The sequence below is a fragment of the Oncorhynchus mykiss genome, chromosome 17 (genome assembly GCF_013265735.2).
Source record: "Oncorhynchus mykiss isolate Arlee chromosome 17, USDA_OmykA_1.1, whole genome shotgun sequence".
In the NCBI taxonomy this organism is placed as follows: domain Eukaryota; kingdom Metazoa; phylum Chordata; class Actinopteri; order Salmoniformes; family Salmonidae; genus Oncorhynchus; species Oncorhynchus mykiss.
In genome coordinates, this window is record NC_048581.1 from 85,033,515 (window position 1) to 85,060,322 (window position 26,808).

A 26,808-nucleotide genomic window follows, 5' to 3' on the forward strand; every position below is an offset into this window, starting at 1 on the left:
CAACCTCCCCTGGATCTCCTGGTTACCAACCTCCCCTGGATCTCCTGGATACCAACCTCCCCTGGATCTCCCCTGGATCCCCCAGACACAGCTTCCACTTACACACAGTGACCTTTGACCACACTGTAATCCCAAAACTATGTTGTCAGCTGTTAAGAGACAGCTTACCTCTCAACCCACCCTCCCACCCACAGACAACACACATATATATTGAGAGGAGATGAGGGTCAGCTGCAGAGCAGCGCCCCTGGTGCTGGTTGACATGACACTCGGGGTGAGCTAGACAGAGACATGTTCTGTCTAGCTAGTTGTGAGCTGAAAGCTATAGACAGTCCTAGGCTTAAAGGGGCAGTGCAGTCAAAAACCTGATTGTCCTGGGTTTTCTTTAAAGGTCCAATGCAGCCGTTTTTATCTCAAAATCAAATCATTATCTGGGTAATAATGAATAAGTACCTAACTGTGATTGTGTTAAATTAAAATGGTAAATATATATATATATATATAAGTTCTTCTTAGCAAAGTTTCACAATCTGATTTGTATTCTGACCAATGACGGCTGCATTGCATCTTTTATTTGCATATATATCCTCCTACTTTGAAGGGCTCTAGAGTCTAGACCAGGTATTCCCAAACTGGGGTTTGCGTACATGCCTCCGGGGGCACGCCAAATAAAAATGTGATTCACATTTAAAATAAATTCTTCACATTTTCAAACAGTCCATTTATATTTTCCAACGGGGCTATACATTTGGGTGAGGTTTTTTTCCCCGCCTGAGTAGCCTCGTTTCACTGCCAAAAATCAAATCTCGTGTTCAGTGAAACAACAACACAATGTCAAATACAGGTAACCTAGTCAAATAATTCACATCCAATCACATTAACCGTTACTCTCTCGCGGGAATTCCACTAAGGTATGTCATTTCGCCAAACTAGCTGCTGCTCATGTTGATATCTGTACTTATGGCGCAAAAGCCAAGACAGGGAGACATAGTGGAGTGGTAATGTGCATGAAAGCAGTTGCTCCCGACACCACTTGGGTAGACTGCAGCATCCACCGAGAGGCTCTTGCTGCCAAGGGAATGCCTGACAGCTTGAAAGATGTTTTGGACACTACAGTGAAAATGATTAACTTTGTTAAAGCAAGGCCCCTGAACTCTTGTGTATTTTCTGCCCCTTGCATGATGACAAGTTTCTCATACGACTGGCCTATCTGGGTGATGTTTTTTCTCACCTGAATGATCTGAATCTAGAATTTTATGGACTCTCCGCAACTATTTTCAATGTGCGGGACAAAATTGAGGCTATGATTAAGAAGTTGGAGCTCTTCTCTGTCTGCATTAACAAGGACAACACACAGGACTTTCCATCATTGTATGATTTTTTGTGTGCTAATGAACTCAAGCTTACGGACAATGTCAAATGTAGCAAAACACCTGAGTGAGTTGGGTGCGCAATTATGCAGGTACTTTCCCGAAACGGACGACACAAACAACTGGATTTGTTGTCCCTTTCATGCCCTGCCTCCAGTCCACTTATCGATATCTGAGCAAGAGAGCCTTATCAACAAACGGTTCTGTGAAAATTGAATTTAATCAGAAGCTACTGACAGTATCCTGCCTTGGCAAATCGTGCTGTTAAGACACCGATGCCCTTTGCAACCACGTACCTATGTGAGAGTGGATTCTCAGCCCTCACTAGCATGAAAACTAAATACAGACACAGACTGTGTGTGGAAAATGATTTAAGACTGAGACTTTTTCCCATACATCCCAACATTACAGAGTTATGTGCATCCTTTCAAGCATATCCGTCTCATTAACCTGTGGTGAGTTATTCACAATTTTCTAGGAACAAATAAGGGTTTATGTGCAAGCTTGTTAAATAAAGAGCAAAATTATTGATTTATTATATTATTATTTGTGCCCTGGTCCTATAAGAGCTTGTTGTCAATTCCCACAGTAGTGACAAAAACTCACACTAATTCTTATGTTTAATAAATGTATCGTATAGTGTGTGTGTGGCAGGCTTACAATGATGGCAAAAACCGCAAGTGCGCTGACCCTGGTGCTATAGGGGGTACAGCTGACCCTGGTGCTATAGGGGGTACAGCTGACCCTGGTGCTAGAGGGGGTACAGCTGACCCTGGTGCTATAGGGGGTACAGCTGCCCCTGGTGCTATAGGGGGTACAGCTGACCCTGGTGCTATAGGGGGTACAGCTGACCCTGGTGCTATAGGGGGTACAGCTGACCCTGGTGCTATAGGGGGTACAGCTGACCCTGGTGCTATAGGGGGTACAGCTGACCCTGGTGCTATAGGGGGTACAGCTGACCCTGGTGCTAGAGGGGGTACAGCTGCCCCTGGTGCTATAGGGGGTACAGCTGCCCCTGGTGCTATAGGGGGTACAGCTGACCCTGGTGCTATAGGGGGTACAGCTGACCCTGGTGCTATAGGGGGTACAGCTGACCCTGGTGCTATAGGGGGTACAGCTGCCCCTGGTGCTATAGGGGGTACAGCTGCCCCTGGTGCTATAGGGGGTACAGCTGCCCCTGGTGCTATAGGGGGTACAGCTGACCCTGGTGCTATAGGGGGTACAGCTGACCCTGGTGCTATAGGGGGTACAGCTGACCCTGGTGCTCTAGGGGGTACAGCTGACCCTGGTGCTATAGGGGGTAGGCAGCTGCCCCTGGTGCTATAGGGGGTACAGCTGCCCCTGGTGCTATAGGGGGTACAGCTGCCCCTGGTGCTAGAGGGGGTACAGCTGACCCTGGTGCTATAAGGGGTACAGCTGACCCTGGTGCTATAAGGGGTACAGCTGACCCTGGTGCTATAGGGGGTACAGCTGCCCCTGGTGCTAGAGGGGGTACAGCTGACCCTGGTGCTAGAGGGGGTACAGCTGCCCCTGGTGCTATAGGGGGTACAGCTGCCCCTGGTGCTATAGGGGGTAGGCAGCTGGAGGTTGAATGTTTGAAGGGGTACGGGACTAAAACGTTTGGCGACCACTGGTCTAGACGATCCTGTCTGCCAATCAGGGCTGTGTATGTAAATATATTTACCTTTGTATCAACACACCCACACTATCATACTAAGCATTTAAATAGCAAAAGGAGGTCCAGGGAAATAAATGATTCATACAAATATATTTGCAGTTATTTTCATGAAATAAACACAGTGATTTATTTAGACATACAGTGCATTCAGAAAGTATTCAGTGTCACGATCTGACCTTAGTTCCTTTGTGATGTCTTTGTTTTAGTATGGTCAGGGCGTGAGTTGGGGTGGGCGGTCTATGTTCTTTTTTCTATGATTTGCCATTTATGTGTTTGGCCTGGTATGGTTCTCAATCAGAGGCAGCTGTCAATCGTTGTCCCTGATTGAGAACCATACTTAGGCAGCCTGTTTTCACCCTTGAGTTGTTGTGGGTGATTATACTTTCTGTTTAGTGTGTTTTGCACCTGACGGAGCTGTTTCGGTTGTGCTTTGTTGTTTGATGTTGTTCAGTTTAAATAAATAACATGAACACGTACCACGCTGCGCTTTGGTCCTCACCTTCTTCCACCGACGACCGTTACATTCAGACCCTTGACTTTTTCCACATTGTGTTACATTACAGCCTTATTTGAAAATGGGTTAAATCGTTTTTTTCCCATCAATCTGCACACAATACCCCATAATGACAAATCAAAAACAGGTTCTCAGACATTTTTGCAAATGTATTAAAAATAAAAACTGAAATAACACATTTAGATAACTATTCAGACCCTTTACTCAGTGCTTTGTTGAAGCACCTTTGGCAGCGATTACAGCCTCGAGTCTTCTTGAGTGTGACGCTACAATCTTGGCACACCTCTACTTGGGGAGTTTCTCACATTCTTCTCTGTAGATCCACTCAAGCTCTGTCAGGCTGGATGGAGAGCTTCGCTGCACAGCTATTTTCAGGTCTGTCCAGAGATGTTCGATCGAGTACAAGTCCGGGCTCTGGCTGGGCCACACTTGTCCCTAAGCCACTCCTGCATTGTTTTGGCTGTGTGCTTAGGGTCGCTGTCCTGTTGGAAGGGTGAACCTTCGCCCCAGTCTGAGGTCCTGAGTGCTCTGGAGTAGGTTTTCATCAAGGATCTCTCTGTACTCCGTTCATCTTTCCCTCGACAAGCGCTCTTCAGAACTCTGGAGCTCTGTCAGAGTGACCATCAGGTTCTTGGTCACCTCCCTGACCAAGGCCCTTCTCCCATTATTGCTCAGTTTGGCCAAGCGGCCAGATCTAGGAAGAGTCTTGGTGGTTCCAAACTTCTTCCATTTAAGATTGATGGAGGCCACTGTGTTCTTGGGGACCTTCAATCCTGCAGACATTTTTTGGTACCCTTCTTCAGATCTGTACCTCGACACAATCCTGTCTCGTAGCTCTACGGACGATTCCTTCGACCTCCTGGCTTGGTTTTCGCTCTGACATGCACTGTCATCTGTGGGACCTTATATAGACAGGTGTGTGCCTTTCCAAATCATGTCTAATAAATTACATTTACCACAGGTGGACTCCAATCAAGTTGTAGAAACATCTCAAAGATTATCAATGGAAACAGGATGCACCTGAGCTCAATTTCGAGTCTCATAGCAAAGGACCTGAATACTTATGTAAATAAAGTATTTCTGTTTTTTATTTCTTATATAATTTTCAACATTTTCTACAAACCTGTTTTTCGCTTTGTCAATAACATACAAAACACCACGACATACTGACTAATTGGGTCTCGAGAAATGGCACCGCTACCTCTAAATTGTGTCCTGTAGAACTGGTTGTCTCGGACTTGTTCCCTGTATTTAGGATCCAAAGTCACTTCTGACTGGAAGGGTATGTAACGACGACCAGGGACCGTGGGTGTGTCCAAACAAAGACTACTAGCGTGCTAACGTTACCTGCTGAAACGGTGTGTAAGATGTAGGCTAACAGCATGCACATTTCACACAAGACCTCTAACTAACACAACTCTCATGTAGTGCCCACCTCCACTCTACACTCCAATGGCTACCTAGCCAAAGTAGCTACCTGACCGGGTAAACCATGTGTCAATTTCAGGTGCAATAAAAGCAGATGACCTTAGCGAAGAACATGCTAAGTTAACAAGCTAACGTTACCCTCTAGTTATTTTCTGAACAGGGTCAAATTCAATGATCAGACAGATGGAATACAGTTTGTTTACAACTAGCTAGCTAGCTTAGCTACCAGCTAGCATGCAGTAACATTAGCTGATGTTTTCCCACATTTAAATAATGCTATCTAGCTAGCATATACGGTGAATTTAGCTATTGAGAAAGTAGCTACCTCTCTTTTCTTTGTTCTTTCTCGGTATTTGAAAGTTCAAGCGGTCCCCCGCCTTTGGAATATATTGCGTAGAAGACACTCCAGTTCTCGGTCTAGTCTCGGTACCACCAGCTTGCTCGGTACCAGAATGTTCGCCATCTTGACTTGGTGAATGCACTTAAAAAAAACGAATAAAAAGACTGCGTGGTGGCTTTAACACTGAAATTACAGGCAATCATTAATGACAACTGTGAAGACATGAGTCTGTCTGAAGCTAGGCTAATAGCTTCTCTCCCTCTGTTCAGCTGTCAGATTACAATCAGTGTCTCTGCTCTTGTGTTTGATGAAACCCAGAGTTGATGTGGCAAATTGTATTTACTCACTGATTGACAATTCAGTCAATAGCACAACAGACCTGGATTCCATTAATTAGGCCTCTGACAATTTTCTCTCGACATGATTGTCTTTAAGTGCAGTAATTTCCAGATACGGTTTCATTGATTGACAGATTCAAATCTAAAGTTGTGTTTGTTTTTCTTGTTTCTAGTTAGTCAACCTTCTACGTCCCCGAGCTGACAAGGTAAAAATCTGTCATTCTACCCCTGAACAAGGTAGTTAACCCACTGTTCCTAGACCAGTAAACCCACTGTTCCTAGACCAGTTAACCCACCGTTCCTAGACCAGTTAACTCACCGTTCCTAGACCAGTTAACCCACTGTTCCTAGACCAGTTAACCCACTGTTCCTAGACCAGTTAACCCACTGTTCCTAGACCAGTTAACCCACTGTTCCTAGACCAGTTAACCCACTGTTCCTAGACCAGTTAACCCACTGTTCCTAGACCAGTTAACCCACTGTTCCTAGACCAGTTAACCCACTGTTCCTAGACCAGTTAACCCACTGTTCCTAGGCCGTCATTGTAAATAAGAATTTGTTCTTAACTGACTTGTGTAGTCAAATAAAGATTAAATAAAAAAATAAAAATAAAGTATAGACAGAAAAATATAGACTTGAGGAGATGCTGCTGACACTGATGACTCCTTTAGCTGGCAGGTTCACACTAAGTCTCTGTCTACATAAATACATGATATACCATGAAGACGCATTACTCTGCAATTAATAACAGTCACACTGACATGTGTAGCAGGGTGTTATTGGTTGGTAAACCGCCCAAAGTGGTTGTTGATGAAACACATAGTCGATCACAGCTGACATGCTTACATCTCTATAGGGAGACTTATAGGAAACACCTAGCATCGATTTGCTCTGCACCCTGGGGGGAGAAATCAATGTTGACCAAACTGAGCTACAGACATGTGCAGTTCACGGGTTACGCTTAAGCAATAAGGCACGAGGAGTGTTGGTATATGGTCAATATACCGTGGCTAAGGGCTGTTCTCATGTATGACGCATCGCATAGTGCCTGGACACAGCCCCTAGCCGTGGTATATTGGCCATATACCACAAACCCCTGAGGTGCCTTATTGCTATTATAAACTGGTTACCAAAGTAATTAGAGCAGTAAAAATAAATGTTTTGTCATACCTGTGCTATACGGCCTGATATACCACAGCTGTCAGCCAATCAGCATTCAGGGCTCGAAACACCTAGTTTATAATTGACTTTACGGTCCACTGCTGCCTGGTATTGACTTGCAAATTACATTGTAAAATGGTAATACACAAAAGTTGCAAACTCATAATTACTTGATAATATCACCTTGTGTAACTGAAAGACGACTAAAATCAATAGATATGTGATACAGTAATCACAGAGTACATGCAGTACCATGCAGTACAAAACCTCTCAACATGTTAATGCTTTCTGAGTTGGGTCATGCATTTTAAGCTATATTACCCATTACTGCTGCAGTCAGCACCTTCCATCTCTGACAGCCACTGGTGTTTTTAATCTTTAATGATGTTAATAAACTACAGTACCAGATGTGTGTGTGTGTGTGTGTGTTTGTTTGTTTGTGTGAACCTGATAATGCCTCTCTCTCTCTCTCTTTGTGTTTTGTTTATTCATGTCGGTGTAAAAACTTCTCTCTCCCTTGATGTTGACAGAAAGTAGAGCAGCTAGCCACTGCATGATGCCATGAAATATTAAACATGTTCAGACTATTAACCGGCAAATGGGTAAAACTCCTGACCTCAGCAACTGCCATGAGAGGAGGACAGGAGGAGAGGGAGAGGAGGAGAGGAGGACAGGAGGAGAGGAGGATGAAGAGGAGGAAATGGTTTAGGAAGATGGGGGTGTAGGAGAGGAGGGGAAGAGGAGAGACTGAGGAGGAGGAGGAAGAGGAGGAGGAAGAGGAGAAGGGTTAAGAAGATGGGGGTGTGGGAGAGGAGGGGAAGAGGAGAGAATGAGGAGAAGGAGGAAGAGGAGGAGGAAGAGGAGAAGGGTTAAAAAGATGGGGGTGTAGGAGAGGAGGGGAAGAGGAGAGAATGAGGAGGAGGAAGAGGATGAGATGGATTAGAAGGCTGGAATGTACTGTAGTAACAGTAACAGAGTTTTTTCTCTCAAGCCACTGCCTGTTCTGATCATAGATTCAGTAAGGCTGGTAAAGAAGATATCAGATGCAGTATTTTTGCAGTACAGTGCAGTATGATATTAACCACAAGGCAGACATTTTTCCTATTTCTGGGAGGAATCCTAACTTGAGATCCGCTCACGTAGCTTGTGTGCTAGTTTTCGTACAAATCTCCAATTGACCTCAATGTATAATTTACAAAAAAATCTGAATAGATCTCCCATAAGGATTTGGGCCTCAATGTTTACCTCATCAAACACACATGATAAGCAGATGTTTACTCTCATTATGCCAGAACATCTGTTAAAATTCTTATGGGATTTCACCTATATTATCTTTGATCCATTTTTCACTATAGAAGGAATGTAGGCCTGCATAAACGTATAAATTCTGTGCATTTTCAAGGAAACACTTGTAATGTGTCCCTTACCTTTCTTGATAATAATTTATAGAAATGGGGATTTAGTCAGTGAAGTTACGGTGCTTAGACTGAATGTTGAGTTATCTTTGGTGGCTGATATGTTTTTTTCAACTCAAGACATAGAAGTTGAAGTTATTGTATTGGAAATTAAAGATATTGCCATCATGTATTTTTCAACCATTATTAAAAAGATGCGTGTCAATGAAAATCCAATGAACCACAACCCTACAGGTCTAGACCTATGTGTGCAGATATGGCTGTGGCATAACTAATCAACACTTCATCATAGCAGAACATCAGTAAGCTATCATCAGAATGGTCCCAAGTCCAACATTTTGAAATGTTTCTAAAGTAGACAAAAAGTAGACGCGTATCTGTCTACACTTGATGTTTTCGAGCCCAGTCTGCTGCCTCCAACCCCACCCTCCTCCCGGTGTGACTTGTAGTCGAGGGGCGTTCTGTAACAGTCTGCAGCGGGCGGCAGCTAGCGACACAGCTGCGGTAGCATTTCTTGCCTGCCCCTCTTGTCTCCTGTACAGCTATAGCGCTACTAGTTAGCCACAGGACAATATCCCTGCTGTAGGCTTCAAGACATGTTCGTCTTCAAGAGTTCCACTCATCCCAGTGAGTGAAATTGGAACAAGTTAGTCCATTGATAACCTACATACGGTGAGTACAATAATTGTTGATTTTTTTTTACAGATGCGATCGGTTTTGGTGGTCTTCTGTTCGATTGATTCAAATGAAATGTGAAAGAGAGGAGGTATTTTCTAAGCAGTGGAGCAGAAGACATCGGCATTGGGAGGGGTGCCCCTACCTCGTTTGAGAATAAATGTCTCTATCTCGTTGTTTGAGCAGTTAGCCCGAGTTTTACCGTTACATTACCGTTCATTACTGGCAACCAATTATTCATTGCCGTTGCTGGCGCCACACATGTAACACATAGCCTAATCATCAAGACGTGTGCCCCGATTCCAGGAAAGAAACATATCACAGATTTCTGCGCTAGATCGCCAACAATGTTTCAATCCTACTTGTATGTCGTTGTCTGGCCACTTGGGATTTGTAGAGGCATCAAGTCAGTGCACGCTTCAGAAGTTAGTAACGAGGAAGGATGATTGACAATTTCAATCTGAGAGATGTTGTTTCCTCTCTCCTTACTAGTTGCAGAAGTGGGTCCCACACGTGCGATGGGGGAAAACTGCCAGGGGCCTTATGACAATGTTAAGGTTATTGTATTCGTTAAAGTAGACCAGAAGAGAATAGCCTAAATAGAGATACTGTAGATAGAGGTTACTGTAGTTTTTTAAATATTTATATCATAATGCTCTCTGTCTGAATAAAATAGTAATTTATTGGTCAATGTAGAATAGTGCTGTTGTCCCAATAGATTGTGCCTCTATTCCACTTGTGTAGGCTAATAACAAAAAACACTACTTCAGTGCAATTCATTGGACTACAGAGTAATATTGGTAGCCTACTAGACTTGATTAATTACAACATTACTGGTCATGTAAATGGTTGGAGCTTGGTTGGTTTTGCTTACACTTACACTAGGCGTGTTCCTTGTTTTGTTCTTCCAAATCAAATGTTCTTTAGGGTCTGATTTCTTTATGCCTAGTTCAAGAAAGGAAAAAAAATCATATCTATGCCTGGCAAATTGGTCATATCTCCTTTCTGTGCAAAATGTAAAGTGTGCCTTTGGTATTGTGTAGCCCTTTGGCTGGGAAGGGTAGCCCTTTTAAATGTTTGATGTGTGGGGATGTCTGGAGCAGCTTCTCTGGCTGTTCCTCTCAGCATCTGCACTGCCTGTCAGCTATGGTTAGGGATGGGCCATCAGACGCAATACACTGTGCCCACTGCTCACACACACACTGGCAGAGCCACAATCACACAGGAACGATGGTGACACACACACACACACACACACACACACACACACACACACACACACACGTATGAACACACACACGTATGAACACACACACACACACACACACGTATGAACACACACACATATGAACACACACACACACACACACACACACACACGTATGAACACACACACACACACACACACACACACACATGTATGAAAACACACACACAGTAAGACATGCACTTATATGCACACTTTTTTAGTCACACACACACACACACACACACACACACACACACACACACACACACACACACACACACAAACTCTCTCCCAGTAGGAGGTCAGATTAGGCTCAGAGCAGCAGGGGGAACCATGATGATGCCTACCAAAATGGCCCCCTATTGCCTACATAGTGCACTACTTAATGACCGGGGTCCATGGAATCCTATAGTGCACCATTTTTTTGTTTGTTTCAAAAGTAGTGCACTATATAGGGGAAAAGGGTACCATTCGAGAAGCAGACATCATCTGCTCTCTGCAGGACCCCAGCTAGGTCACATAGAAAGATGTGCCTGATGCACCGGCCAGTAAGCCACCAGATTAACTGACAGCACTGGCCGCTTAAATGCTTGTTGTAATCAGATAACTGTGGTTTAGTATTAGTACTGCAGGGCCATGGGTAAGTCAACAGGTCTAGGCAAGACTTAGAGGGGAGAGGACATTTTACTAAGCACGGGTCATGATCAACCAACATATTTCAATTTGAATAGAAATACAGAACAGAGAAACGCACTGGGTTTGGTCCGCAGGCTGACGGGCTTATTTGTGTGTGTGTGTGTGTGTGTGTGTGTGTGTCACCATCGTTCCTGTGTGATTGTGGCTCTGCCTGTGTGTGTGTGTGTGTGTGTGTGTGTGTGTGCGTGCTTGTCATACATAGCAGCAGGGAAATAAGCTTTCTGCTGTGGTAACATTAACAGGCTGCATTTCATGTTGGAAGTGGAACTTCTTTGATGTCAATCATCATGGATTTAATCTTCTACTAGTCTACAAACTGAATTTAAAAAAATACGTATTTTCTTCATCTTTAGTGAGCCTCCCGGGCGTCTAAGATTTCAATATTTCATGAGAAGAGAAATCTCCAAATTAGTGTGTTGGAATAATCACGCAACAGTTAGGGTATAAAACAAACTACGGACAGAGAAAGCACACGCACGCACACACTCACGCACGCACACACGCACGCACGCACGCACACAGACACACACACACATACACACACACACACACACACACACACACACACACACACACACACACATACACACACACACACACACACACACACTAGGGCTGTGACGATCACGGAATTTTGGATGGCTGTGATCGGGCCAGCCAGGTGACCGCGGTCAACGTCATAACCGCTCGAATCACCAAAGATTTTCTCCTGGGTGCAAGTGCAGCCATAGAACTAGAATGAGTAGAACTAAATGTTCCCATTAAAGTCAATGATGGCACAACGCTGATTCAACTCAACTGACATTTCAAAAAATGCATTCCATTGCATGAGACACATCCAGTTGACATCATTTGAATGAGCATTCTACATTTCAGCAAGGACCAACACAGTTTCATCGCGTTGTTAAGAGTCCATGTTACCACAGGAACAGACTGTGGAACGCCGTATTAAGTCTGTTTTTTGCGGTTATGACAGTTGTTTTATTTCCACGGCGGGTCTCCATCCATAACAGTTGGTTATACTGTAATTGTGCCAGCCCTAACACATGCACACTGCAGCGCATACCCAAAGCAGAAGGATAGTATTAACCCTCATTTCCATAGACTGCAGCACATACCCAAAGCAGAAGGATAGTATTAACCCTCATTTCCATAGACTGCAGCGCATACCCAAAGCAGAAGGATAGTATTAACCCTCATTTCCATAGACTGCAGTGCATACCCAAAGCAGAAGGATAGTATTAACCCTCATTTCCATAGACTGCAGTGCATACCCAAAGCAGAAGGATAGTATTAACCCTCATTTCCATAGACTACAGCATGCATTTGTTTTTACCATTACGGAGGCATCTTGTAATGAGATAGTAATGACGACTGGTAATAACGGGTACAACATAGTAATGACGACTGGTAATAACGGGTACAACATAGTAATGACGACTGGTAATAACGGGTACAACATAGTAATGACGACTGGTAATAACGGGTACAACATAGTAATGACGACTGGTAATAACGGGTACAACATAGTAATGACGACTGGTAATAACGGGTACAACATAGTAATGACGACTGGTAATAACGGGTACAACATAGTAATGACGACTGGTAATAACGGGTACAACATAGTAATGACGACTGGTAATAACGGGTACAACATAGTAATGACGACTGGTAATAACGGGTACAACATAGTAATGGCGACTGGTAATAACGGGTACAACATAGTAATGGCGACTGGTAATAACGGGTACAACATAGTAATGACGACTGGTAATAACGGGTACAACATAGTAATGACGACTGGTAATAACGGGTACAACATAGTAATGACGACTGGTAATAACGGGTACAACTTAGTAATGACGACTGATAATAACGGGTACAACATAGTAATGACGACTGGTAATAACGGGTACAACATAGTAATGACGACTGGTAATAACGGGTACAACATAGTAATGACGACTGATAATAACGGGTACAACATAGTAATGACGACTGGTAATAACGGGTACAACATAGTGTGGCCCATCTTTCAAGACAGATCGATACGTATCTATATTTCATTTGACCTTTATTTAACTAGACAAGTCAGTTTAAGAACAAATTCGTATTTTCAATGACAGCCTAGGAACATTGGGTTAACTGCCTTGTTCAGGGGCAGAAGGACAGATTTTTACCTTGTCAGGTCGGGGATTTGATCTAGCAACCATTCGGTTACTAGTCCACTAGGCTACCTGCCGCCCCAATGGGCACCGATACGATACAGGAAGGATCTGTTTTTAGTTAGAAACGACTCTGTGTGATTCGGTTTGATAAGAGGAACGAATCAATGCGATTCGGTGCGATACGATTCGCAGTGGTGGAAAAAGTACCCAATTGTCATACTTGAGGAAAAGTAAAGATACCTTAATAGAAAATGACTCAAGTAAAAGTGAAAGTCACCCACTAAACACTACTTGAGTAAAAGTCTGAAACTATCTGGTTTTAAATGTACTGAAGTATCTAAAGTAAAAGTAAATGCTATAAATCATTTCAAATTCCTTATTAAACAAACCAGATGGCATGATTTTCTTGTTTTTATTTGATTAACGGATAGCCAGGGGCACACTCCAACACTCAGATTCACAAACAAAGTATGTGTGTTTAGTGAGTCCTCCAGATCAGAGGCAGTAGTGATGACCAGGGATGTTCTCTGTTTAGTGAGTCCTCCAGATCAGAGGCAGTAGGGATGACCAGGGATGTTCTCTGTTTAGTGAGTCCTCCAGATCAGAGGCAGTAGGGATGACCAGGGATGTTCTCTGTTTAGTGAGTCCTCCAGATCAGAGGCAGTAGTGATGACCAGGGATGTTCTCTGTTTAGTGAGTCTGCCAGATCAGAGGCAGTAGATGACCAGGGATGTTCTCTTGATAACTGTATGAATTAGACAATTTTTATGTCCTGCTAAGCATTCAAAATGTAACGAGTACTTTTGGCCTGATATTAGCTACACTATCTAGCTACTCCCCTCTCCTTACTGGTCTGATATTAGCTACACTATCTAGCTACTCCCCTCTCCTTACTGGTCTGATATTAGCTACACTATCTAGGTACTCCCCTCTCCTTACTGGTCTGATATTAGCTACACTATCTAGCTACTCCCCTCTCCTTACTGGTCTGATATTAGCTACACTATCTAGCTACTCCCCTCTCCTTACTGGTCTGATATTAGCTACACTATCTAGCTACTTCCCTCTCCTTACTGCAGGACAGCACTCCCCTCCCCTTACTGCAGGACAGCACTCCCCTCTCCTTACTGCAGGACAGCACTCCCCTCTCCTTACTGCAGGACAGCACTCCCCTCTCCTTACTGCAGGACAGCACTCCCCTGTCCTTACTGCAGAACAGCACTCCCCTGTCCTTACTGCAGGACAGCACTCCCCTGTCCTTACTGCAGGACAGCACTCCCCTCTCCTTACTGCAGAACAGCACTCCCCTCTCCTTACTGCAGGACAGCACTCCCCTCTCCTTACTGCAGGACAGCACTCCCCTGTCCTTACTGCAGGACAGAACTCCCCTGTCCTTACTGCAGGACAGCACTCCCCTCTCCTTACTACAGGACAGCACTCCCCTGTCCTTACTACAGGACAGCACTCCCCTGTCCTTACTGCAGGACAGCACTCCCCTGTCCTTACTGCAGGACAGCACTCCCCTGTCCTTACTGCAGGACAGCACTCCCCGGCAAGTGGGAGCGAAGGACACACTGCCTGGGTTGTCGTTGCCGGCTTGCAACGCAAATTCTCCCAATTTGAGCAGTAGACTGTCACGGTGACATCGAGATGATAACTACCAATACTACATGTTGTTTCTCGTGTAGGCTGCTATGCTACTCGAAATATAATCAAGTGGGATGGAACAAATTTGCGACTTTAGCAATGTGCTAAAGCTGCCCGGTGAAGCAACATTAGGAAGCACCTTGAAACCACATCGTTGCACTGGCCAGTTATACATACAGTCAATGGGTCATTCACACCGGCTTATCGGTAAATTAGCTAATTGGCATAGAGATGGTGATCAATCAAATGAAAGTTTATTGTTTGCACACACAAATTTACAGATGTTATCGCATGTGCAGTGAAATGCTTGTGTTTCTAGCTCCAACCATGCAGTAATATCTAGCAATACAGAAAAATACACACATAATCCAGATTTGTAGTGGCTGTCGTCGGAAGGATGAGACCAAGAGTTCCACATAATATTTATTGTTGAAGTGAAACTTTAGACAAAACAAAACAAGAAAGAAAGAAAGAAAGAAAGAAAGAAAGAAAGAAAGAAAGAAAGGAAGAACGAAAGAAAGAAAACAACCACCGAACAGCTTCGTAGTGCAAACTACCTGGTCACAAACGAAGAACAAGATCCCACACAGAAGGAGGCGAAAAAGCTACCTAAGTATGATTCCCAATCAGAGACAACAATAGACAGCTGTCCCTGATTGAGAACCATACCTGGCCAAACACAAAGAAATAGAAAACATAGAAACATGAGCATAGAATGCCCACCCAAATCACACCCTGACCAAACCAAAAATAGAGACATAAAAAGCTCTCTACAGTGACACAATTATTATTATAATAATTTAATTTTGTATATATACGATGAGCCATAACTACAATATAGTATATACACTGAGTGTAGGACACATTAAGAACACCTGCTCTTTCCATGACAGACTGACCAGATGAATCCAGGTGAAAGCTATGATCCCTTATTTATGTCACTTCTTAAATCCACTTCAATCAGTGTAGATGAAGGGGAGGAGACAAGTTAAAGGATTTTTAAGCCTTGAGACAATTGAGACATGGATTGTGTGTGTGTGCCTGTTCAGAGTTTGAATGAGCAAGATTTCTGTGTCTTTCAACGGGGTATGGTAGTATTTTGGTATTTGGTATTTTATTAGGATCCAACACATTCTCGTTTCTTATAACAAGAAGAAGTGATGCAGTCAGTTTCTCCTCAACTCTTAGCCAAGAGAGACTGGCGTGCATAGTATTTATATCAGCCCTCTGATTACAATTAAGAGCAAAACGTGCAGCTCTGTTCTGGGCCAGCTGCAGCTTAACTAGCTCTTTCCTTGCAACACTGGACCACACGCCTGGACAATAATCAAGATTAGACAAAGCTAGAGCCTGCAGAACTTGCTTTTTGGAGTGTACTGTCAAAACAGCAGAGCATCTCTTTATTACGGACAGACCTCTCCATCTTTACTACCATTGAATCTATATGTTTTGACCATGACCGTTTACAATCTAAGGTAACGGCAAGTAATTTAGTCTCTTCAACTTGTTCAACAGCCACACCATTCATTACCAGATTCCGCTGAGGTATAACACTTAGGGAATGATTTGTACCAAATACAATGCTCTCAGTTTTAGAGATGTTCAGGGCCAGTTTATTACTGGCCACCCATTCCAAAACAGACAGCTACTCTTTAAGGGTTTCAGTGACTTCATTAGCTGTGGTTGCTGATGTGTTTATGGTTGAATCATCAGCATACATGGACACACATGCTTTGTTTAATGCCTGTGGCAGGTCATTGGAAAAAATAGAAAAGAGTAGCGGGTCTAGAGAGCTGCCCTGCTGTACACCACACTTTACATGTTTGACATTAGAGAAGCTTCCATTAAAGAAAACCCTTTGAGTTCTATTAGATAGATAGCTCTGAATCCACGATATGGCAGAGTTTGAAAAGCCATAACATACGTTTTTTCAACAACAGGTTATGGTCAATAATATCAAAGGCTGCACTGAAATCTAACAGTTCAGCTCCCATAATCTTCTTATTATCAATTTCTTTGAAATTGTTGAGTGCCCTTCTCTATGTGCATGCTCAAAGTCTGTTGTTAATTTGTTTGCAGAGAAATAGCATTGTATTTGGTCAAACACCATTTTTTCCAACAGTTTGCTAAGAGCTGGAAGCAAGCTGATTGGTCTGCTGTTAGAACCAGTAAAGGCCGCTTTACCACTCTTGGGTAGCGGAATGACTTTGGCTTCCCTCCAGGCCTGAGGACAAAGACTTTCCTCTAGGCTCAGATTAAAGATATGACAGATAGGAGTGGCTATAGAGTCACCTACCATCCTCAGTAGCTTTCCATCTAAGTTGTCAATTTAAAAAAAATGTATTTTACCTTTATTTAACTAGGCAAATCAGTTAAGAACAAATTCTTATTTTCAATGACGGCCTAGGAACAGTGGGTTACCTGCCTGTTCAGGGGCAGAACGACAGATTTGTACCTTGTCAGCTCGGCGAACTTGAACTTGCAACCTTGCAACTAGTCCAACGCTCTAACCACTAGGCTACCCTGCCGCCCCAATGCCAGGAGTTTTGTCAGTAATCTTTACACCTCTCCCACACTAACTTCACAACATTCTGACTTGCGATGCTTTTCTTTATTCCCTGAAAAAACTGTATGGACGAATACCATAACCCACTGTTCGTTGTTGCCCAAGTTTGCCCACATTGCCAATGAAGATATTAGATATTACTGCACTGTCAGAACTGAAATCACAAGCATTTCTTTACACTCGCATTAACATCTGCTAACTATGTGTATGTGACCAATAACATTTGATTTGATTTGAAGTAATCATTCAAATAATTGGCAACATGAGATTGGTTTTGTCATGAATAAGCCATCTGATTCCATGAAAGATGGAGTTGAATGTGTCTTTCTGCCCATTTCATCATTCTCTATATCATTATTCTTGGCTTCATAATACAGTTTTGTCTTCTTCTTTTTGTTGAGTTTAGTCACATCATTTCTCAATTTGCAGTAAATCATCCAGTCAATTCCTCATCAATCCATGGAGCCTTAACAGTTCTAACAGTCAGTTTCTTAACCTCTTGAGTGTAGGGGGCAGTATTTTGATGTTTGGATCAAAAACATATCCATTTGAAACTGCCTATTTCTCAGCCCCAGAATCTAGAATATGTATATAATTGTCAGATTAGGATAGAAAACACTCTGAAGTTTCCAAAACTGTAACAATATTGTCTGTGAGTATAACATAACTGATATCGCAGGCGAAAACAGGTATTTTCTGGAGGTAGAAAAAGTAATGTGAGCAAAACATTGCAATCCTATAGCCCTACACTGGCTCTGCCTCACTGGCTCTACCTCACTGGCTGTACCTCACTGGCTGTACCTCACTGGCTGTACCTCACTGGCTCTGCCTCACTGGCTCTACCTCACTGGCTGTACCTTACTGACTCTGCCTCACTGGCTGTACCTCACTGGCTAACACAGGAACTGGCTAAAACACACATCTCCAGCAGTGTCTGTCCTCAGTCCCAGGCATGCTATAGCCCTACACAATTTACTGGCTGGGGTTCAACGTGCACAGGAAGGGTTAGCAGGAAGTTTGCTTACAATGTTTGTGGCCTGTGCTCAAACTGCAGGAAGCCATGTGACCTGTGGAGCCACTGTGAGGTTTCTGTCCTCCCTCCTACAGTATTGTTGTGGAAAGCAGAGAAGAGCCGAGCAGATTACAGCAGAGCAAAACAGAGTACAGCAGAGTATAGCAGAGCAGAGTACAGCAGAATATAGCAGAGCAGAGTACAGCAGAGCAGAGTACAGCAGAGCAGAGTACAGCAGAGCAGAGTACAGCAGAGCAGAGTATAGCAGAGCAGAGTACAGCAGAGCAGAATACAGCAGAGCAGAATACAGCAGAGCAGAGTACAGCAGAGCAGAATACAGCAGAGCAGATTACAGCAGAGCAGAGTATAGCAGAGCAGAGTATAGCAGAGCAGAATACAGCAGAGCAGAATACAGCAGAGTAGATTACAGCAGAGCAGAGTACAGCAGAGCAGAATACAGCAGAGTAGATTACAGCAGAGCATAACAGAGTACAGCAGAGCAGATTACAGCAGAGCAGAGTACAGCAGAGCAGAGTACAGCAGAGCAAGAGCAGAGTACAGCAGAGCAGAGTACAGCAGAGCAGATTACAGCAGAGCAGAGTACAGCAGAGCAGAGTATAGCAGAGCAAGAGCAGAGTACAACAGAGCAGAGTATAGCAGAGCAGAGTATAGCAGAGCAGATTACAGCAGAGCAGAGTATATCAGAGCAAGAGCAGAGTACAGCAGAGCAAGAGCAGAGTACAGCAGAGCAGAGTACAGCAGAGCAGAGTATAGCAGAGCAGAGTATAGCAGAGCAGATTACAGCAGAGCAGAGTATATCAGAGCAAGAGCAGAGTACAGCAGAGCAAGAGCAGAGTTTATCAGAGCAGAGTACAACAGAGCAGAGTATAGCAGAGCAGAGTATAGCAGAGCAGATTACAGCAGAGCAGAGTATATCAGAGCAAGAGCAGAGTACAGCAGAGCAAGAGCAGAGTACAGCAGAGCAAGAGCAGAGTACAGCAGAGCAGAGTACAGCAGAGCAGAGTACAGCAGAGCAGAGTATATCAGAGCAAGAGCAGAGTACAGCAGAGCAGAGTACAGCAGAGCAGAGTACAGCAGAGCAGATTACAGCAGAGCAGATTACAGCAGAGCAGAGTATAGCAGATCAGAGTACAGCAGAGCAGAGTACAGCATAGCAGAGTATAGCAGTGCAGAGTTTGGGTCCTGAGGGAAAAAATAGTTGAGAACCACTTCCTGTAGAGGTCTCCTGTAGAGGTCCTGCCAGAGCAAATCAAACTTATTTATTTAACAGCACCCTCTAAAACAATAATAATAATACTAAGATTAGGCCTGGGATTTGCCTTACTATACTTAGGTGCCAATACAATATCTATTGCGATTCTCACGATTCTATATGTATTGCGATTCGATATTGTGATTTTATTGTGATTCAAAGTTCCAAACATATTGCTCACCACATCTGATGCATGGGAACGAGAGAGCCATGAGAAAACACGTTTTAATCGGTCATGGGAATAAATTGGCTCCCTGTTTAAAAAAAAAGATGGAGAACAAGCTATGAAGGAAAAATAGTTTTGTGCAGGTACAGCCGACTAGCTCAAAAATAATATTGCGATATTGTCAAAATGAAATGATGGGATATATCGTTAAAAAATTTATATCAAGATGTGTAACTGTATAGATATTTTTTCCCCAAATCACTAATTCAGATGCCACCTACTTTGGGACAGATGTCCTTTGTAAAATAGATCTTTAATCTCCTTGGCATCACCTTTTTAATAAGAAATACATGGTTTATAAATGCATTATAAAATGAATTGTCTCTCAAGCCTAAATGTAATACTGTACATCCATTGGCCTACATGTTGTCTGCACTGGCTTGGAGCGCTACATGTTGTCTCTGCACCGGCTTGGAGCGCTACATGTTGTCTCTGCACCGGCTTGGAGCGCTACATGTTGTCTCTGCACCGGCTTGGAGCGCTACATGTTGTCTCTGCACCGGCTACATGTGCACCGGCTTGGTACATGTCTCTGCACCGGCTTGGTGCGCTGCATGTTGTCTCTGCACCGGCTTGGAGCGCTACATGTTTTCTCTGCACCGGCTTGGAGCGCTACATGTTTTCTCTGCACCGGCTTGGAGCGCTACATGTTGTCTCTGCACCGGCTGTTGTCTCTACATGTTGTCTCTCAAGCCTAAATGTAATACTGTACATCCATTGGCCTACATGTTGTCTGCACTGGCTTGGAGCGCTACATGTTGTCTCTGCACCGGCTTGGAGCGCTACATGTTGTCTCTGCACCGGCTTGGAGCGCTACATGTTGTCTCTGCACCGGCTTGGAGCGCTACATGTTGTCTCTGCACCGGCTTGGAGCGCTACATGTTGTCTCTGCACCGACTTGGAGCGCTACATGTTGTCTCTGCACCGGCTTGGAGCGCTACATGTTGTCTCTGCACCGGCTTGGAGCGCTACATATTGTCTCTGCACCGGCTTGGAGCGCTACATGTTTTCTCTGCACCGGCTTGGAGCGCTACATGTTGTCTCTGCACCGGCTTGGTGCGCTGCATGTTGTCTCTGCACCGGCTTGGAGCGCTACATGTTTTCTCTGCACCGGCTTGGAGCGCTACATGTTTTCTCTGCACCGGCTTGGAGCGCTACATGTTGTCTCTGCACCGGCTGTTGTCTCTGCACCGGCTTGGAGCGCTACATGTTGTTTCTGCACCGGCTTGGAGCACTACATGTTGTCTCTGCACCGGCTTGGAGCGCTACATGTTGTCTCTGCACCGACTTGGAGCGCTACATGTTGTCTCTGCACCGGCTTGGAGCGCTACATGTTGTCTCTGCACCGGCTTGGAGCGCTACATGTTGTCTCTGCACCGGCTTGGAGCGCTACATGTTGTCTCTGCACCGGCTTGGAGCGCTACATGTTGTCTCTGCACCGGCTTGGAGCGCTACATGTTGTCTCTGCACCGGGTTGGAGCGCTACATGTTTTCTCTGCACCGGCTTGGAGCGCTACATGTTGTCTCTGCACCGGCTTGGTGCGCTGCATGTTGTCTCTGCACCGGCTTGGAGCGCTACATGTTTTCTCTGCACCGGCTTGGAGCGCTACATGTTTTCTCTGCACCGGCTTGGAGCGCTACATGTTGTCTCTGCACCGGCTGTTGTCTCTGCACCGGCTTGGAGCGCTACATGTTGTTTCTGCACCGGCTTGGAGCGCTACATGTTGTCTCTGCACCGGCTTGGAGCGCTACATGTTGTCTCTGCACCGACTTGGAGTGCTACATGTTGTCTCTGCACCGGCTTGGAGCGCTGCATGTTGTCTCTGCACCAGCTTGGAGCGCTGCATGTTGTCTCTGCACCAGCTTGGAGCGCTACATGTTGTCTCTGCACCAGCTTGGAGCGCTACATGTTGTCTCTGCACCAGCTTGGAGCGCTACATGTTGTCTCTGCACTGGCTTGGAGTTGTACATGTTGTCTCTGCATCGGCTTGGAGCGCTGCATGTTGTCTCTGCACCGGCTTGGAGCGCTGCATGTTGTCTCTGCACCGGCTTGGAGCGCTGCATGTTGTCTCTGCACCAGCTTGGAGCGCTACATGTTGTCTCTGCATTGGCTTGGAGCGCTACATGTTGTCTCTGCACCGGCTTGGTGCGCTGCATGTTGTCTCTGCACCGGCTTGGTGCGCTGCATGTTGTCTCTGCACTGGCTTGGAGCGCTGCATGTTGTCTCTGCACTGGCTTGGAGCGCTGCATGTTGTCTCTGCACCGGCTTGGAGCGCTGCATGTTGTCTCTGCACCAGCTTGGAGCGCTACATGTTGTTTCTGCACCAGCTTGGAGCGCTACATGTTGTCTCTGCACCAGCTTGGAGCGCTACATGTTGTCTCTGCATTGGCTTGGAGCGCTACATGTTGTCTCTGCACCGGCTTGGAGTTGTACATGTTGTCTCTGCACCGGCTTGGAGCGCTGCATGTTGTCTCTGCACCGGCTTGGAGCGCTGCATGTTGTCTCTGCACCGGCTTGGTGCGCTGCATGTTGTCTCTGCACCGGCTTGGAGCGCTGCATGTTGTCTCTGCACTGGCTTGGAGCGCTGCATGTTGTCTCTGCACCGGCTTGGTGCGCTGCATGTTGTCTCTGCACCGGCTTGGAGCGCTGCATGTTGTCTCTGCACCGGCTTGGTGCGCTGCATGTTGTCTCTGCACCGGCTTGGAGCGCTGCATGTTGTCTCTGCACCGGCTTGGAGCGCTGCATGTTGTCTCTGCACTGGCTTGGAGCGCTGCATGTTGTCTCTGCACTGGCTTGGAGCGCTGCATGTTGTCTCTGCACTGGCTTGGAGCGCTGCATGTTGTCTCGGCATCATTAACCTTCACAGCTGTTTTACTTCAAAGGCAGAATAATGCTCCAGACCTGGAGAACGTCCCTGTGTGTGCGTCTCTGTCCTTGTGTGTGTACTTGTTGTGTTCCTAAAGGCTGCATTTGAAATCCCCGTCCTGCCTCTGGGACTCTGGGCTCCACAGCACTCTGTTCTGCTTCTGGCCCCATTTCACTGTAAATGGGTAGCATGCTTCCGTGCCTGCTGGTACCAGGGCTGCTGTTCAGCATGATTCAGTACCTGCTGGTACCAGGGCTGCTGTTCAGCATGATTCAGTACCTGCTGGTACCAGGGCTGCTGTTCAGCATGATTCAGTACCTGGTGGTACCAGGGCTGCTGTTCAGCATGATTCAGTACCTGGTGGTACCAGGGCTGCTGTTCAGCATGATTCAGTACCTGCTGGTTCCAGGGCTGCTGTTCAGCATGATTCAGTACCTGCTGGTTCCAGGGCTGCTGTTCAGCATGATTCAGTACCTGGTGGTACCAGGGCTGCTGTTCAGCATGATTCAGTACCTGGTGGTACCAGGGCTGCTGTTTAGCATGATTCAGTACCTGCTGGTTCCAGGGCTGCTGTTCAGCATGATTCAGTACCTGGTGGTACCAGGGCTGCTGTTCAGCTCTCTCTCTCTCTGTGTGTGTGTGTGTGTGTGTGTGTGTGTGTGTGTGTGTGTGTGTGTGTGTGGCACACTGCTTGCTGTCAGTATGGTTCAGTGCTAGACTGTTATTACTCATAGTTGACTCCGCAGGAGATTTCTCTGCTTGGTACACACACACTGTTGTAGTTAAGAAAACGCAATGCAAAATGGGTTCTCCTCCATCCACACTGTGTGCGTGTGTGTGTGTGTGTGTGTGTGTGTAAGAGAGAGAGAGAGATGCTTTCTCTCAGTTTGTGTGTGTGTGTGTGTGTGTGTGTGTGTGCGCGTACGCGCGCTTCATGATACCTCAGGTTTTTTGTGTTATAGACAGACAGTCTGCTACAGAGACCACTGCTGCTCTCTCATCAGTATTACAGACAGTCTGCTACAGAGACCACTGCTGTTCTCTCATCAGTATTACAGACAGTCTGCTACAGAGACCACTGCTGTTCTCTCATCAGTATTACAGACAGTCTGCTACAGAGACCACTGCTGTTCTCTCATCAATATCAACAGCAGTGGTCTCTGTAGCAGACTGTCTGTAATACTGATGAGAGAACAGCAGTGGTCTCTGTAGCAGACTGTCTGTAATACTGATGAGAGAACAGCAGTGGTCTCTACAGCAGACTGTCTGTAATACTGATGAGAGAACAGCAGTGGTCTCTGTAGCAACTGTCTGTAATACTGATGAGAGAACAGCAGTGGTCTCTGTAGCAACTGTCTGTAATACTGATGAGAGAACAGCAGTGGTCTCTGTAGCAGACTGTCTGTAATACTGATGAGAGAACTCTGGGCTCTGGACACATCATGTTGTTCAATAGAATGGCTTCTTTTAGAAGCAGAAGCTCTCATACCAGAACAGACCAGACAGACTACACCAGACCAGACCAGACCAGACAGACCAGAACAGACCAGACAGACTACACCAGACCAGACCAGACAGACTACACCAGATCAGACCAGACAGACTACACCAGAACAGACCAGACAGACCACACCAGACCAGAACAGACCAGACAGACTACACCAGAACAGACCAGACAGACCACACCAGACCAGAACAGACCAGACAGACCACACCAGACCAGAACAGACCAGACAGACTACACCAGACCAGAACAGACCAGACAGACTACACCAGACCAGACCAGACAGACTACACCAGACCAGAACAGACCAGACAGACTAGACCAGACCAGAACAGACCAGACAGACCACACCAGACCAGAACAGACCAGACAGACTACACCAGACCAGACAGACCACACCAGACCAGAACAGACCAGACCGACTACACCAGACCAGAACAGACCAGACAGACTACACCAGAACAGACCAGACCGACTACACCAGACCAGACCAGACCAGACAGACTACACCAGACCAGAATAGACCAGACAGACTACACCAGACCAGAACAGACCAGACAGACCACACCAGACCAGAACAGACCAGACAGACTACACCAGACCAGAACAGACCAGACAGACTACACCAGACCAGACCAGACAGACCACACCAGACCAGAATAGACCAGACAGACCACACCAGACCAGACCAGACAGACTACACCAAAACAGACCAGACCGACTACACCAGACCAGAATAGACCAGACAGACCACACCAGACCAGAACAGACCAGACAGACCACACCAGACCAGAACAGACCAGACAGACTACACCAGACCAGAACAGACCAGACAGACCACACCAGACCAGAACAGACCAGACAGACTACACCAGACCAGAACAGGCTGTGGGTAACAGATGTGGTAGTAAACATTTATCAGTAAACGGAGCAACATTGTCTGTGTGTGTCTCGGTGTGTTTGTGTGTGTGTATGCTAGGGTTATGTGATTAGATAGGACAGTCCTCATTCTTAACTATGTTTACTCAATAGGAAACTTGGTCCTCTATTAGATGGTAAAGTGTTAGAGTTGACACAGTGTGAAGGAGTTTTCTCTTCTCTTTACATAGCCAAAAGAGCCCTGATTGAAGCCGGAATGCTCCAGAATTCTATTGAACGCTCTAGAATCTGCTCTAGAACGGGCTCAGAATTCTCTAGGTAGAATGTTCTCAGAGAGAGTCGTGGGGTTCTAATTGACGGCAGTCTACAACTCTAGTCCAGCAGCACAGTCACAGTGTGGTCGTTGGCTTTATAAATACACCATGCAGGCTGACATTGTTCCAGAATAAACAGCGTTGATGTCACATGTCCGCATGCAGCAGATGGATGGATGGAGCCCCTCCCCGAGAGCAGCATGGGGTCATAGAAATATAAATACTGGAATGGACATTGATGTTTGTATGTGGTCTGAGGGGCTTTGTCCCTTCTAGTAACTCTAGTTCTATGCATTGGCCCCAGTCTGGGGTATGGAGGCAGGGAAACTTAACATGGGTTATAGGTCAGTGTTTCTCAACCTCTGATCTGTGGAATGACACCGATCCCTGGAATGTTGCTGAACAATCCCGGGTAGTAAGTTGACTTTCACTGATTTAGTAAATTACTTATTCATTCACAATACGAGTGAAATACTTTTCCTTACAATTTTTTGAGTTAATTATGTTTAAAAAAAGCTATTTTTGTGAGGAATGGTACGGGTGTATACGGGTGGGCCGTCATTGAAAATAAGAATTTGTTCTCAACAGACTTGCCAAGTTAAATAAAGGATAAATAAAAAATATATTTTTCTTTCTCTCTGTCGTCAAGATGGGGACCACTAAAATGTATTGCCCGCGAGGTGAGGGGCCCCCCAAACCAAATCTTGCTTAGGGCCCTCAAAAGTCTAGAGCCTTCACTGGGTAATGGTACTCTAGCAGACAGATTGCCAGACAGACAGTCTTGTGTAGCTGGCCTGGTTTGGTACAACGACTGGGGAGACAGTGACCTAGAATCAGGTTGACCTGAGTGCTTTAAATCAAACAAGACTCCCTCTATGACAGGAAATACTCTCTCTCTCTTTCTCCCCCCCCCTCCCCTACCCTGTAGCGCCAAGTAGGACAAGTCATCCAGACAGAATAAAATGGAAGTTGGTGGTGATGGATGGAGGAGGGGAATATGGAGGGATGGACAGACTTGAGGCAGGTAGATGTTTGTTGTAGAGCAGAAAGGGAGGGGGGAGCAGTGGAGGGGTGGAGAGGGAGAAGAATGCAGGGGGGGGCAGTGGAGGGATGGAGAGGGAGAAGAATGTAGGAGGGTGGAGGGATGGAGAGGGAGAAGAATGCAGGGGGGTGGAGGGATGGAGAGGGAGAAGAATGCAGGGGGGGTGGAGGGATGGAGAGGGAGAAGAATGCAGGGGGGGTGTGGAGGGATGGAGAGGGGGAAGAATGCAGGCGGGGGGCAGTGGAGGGATGGAGAGGGAGAAGAATGCAGGGGGGGTGGAGGGATGGAGAGGGAGAAGAATGCAGGGGGGGTGTGGAGGGATGGAGAGGGGGAAGAATGCAGGCGGGGGGCAGTGGAGGGATGGAGAGGGAGAAGAATGCAGGGGGGTGTGGAGGGATGGAGAGGGAGAAGAATGTAGGAGGATGGAGGGATGGAGAGGGAGA

The 26,808-nt window shown here is 45.6% G+C and overlaps 1 protein-coding gene across 2 annotated transcripts in view; it reads left to right on the plus strand.

The window, feature by feature from the left end:
- Window positions 1-8,658: 8,658 nt before the first annotated feature.
- LOC118940502 (protein phosphatase 1 regulatory inhibitor subunit 16B-like) overlaps window positions 8,659-26,808 on the plus strand; it is a 170,155-nt gene continuing 152,005 nt past the window's right edge. For both annotated transcript variants that reach the window (XM_036950829.1, XM_036950828.1), the window contains exon 1: window positions 8,659-8,916. The gene's annotated coding sequence lies outside the window, so the exon portion shown is untranslated. The remainder of the gene's footprint in view (window positions 8,917-26,808) is intronic.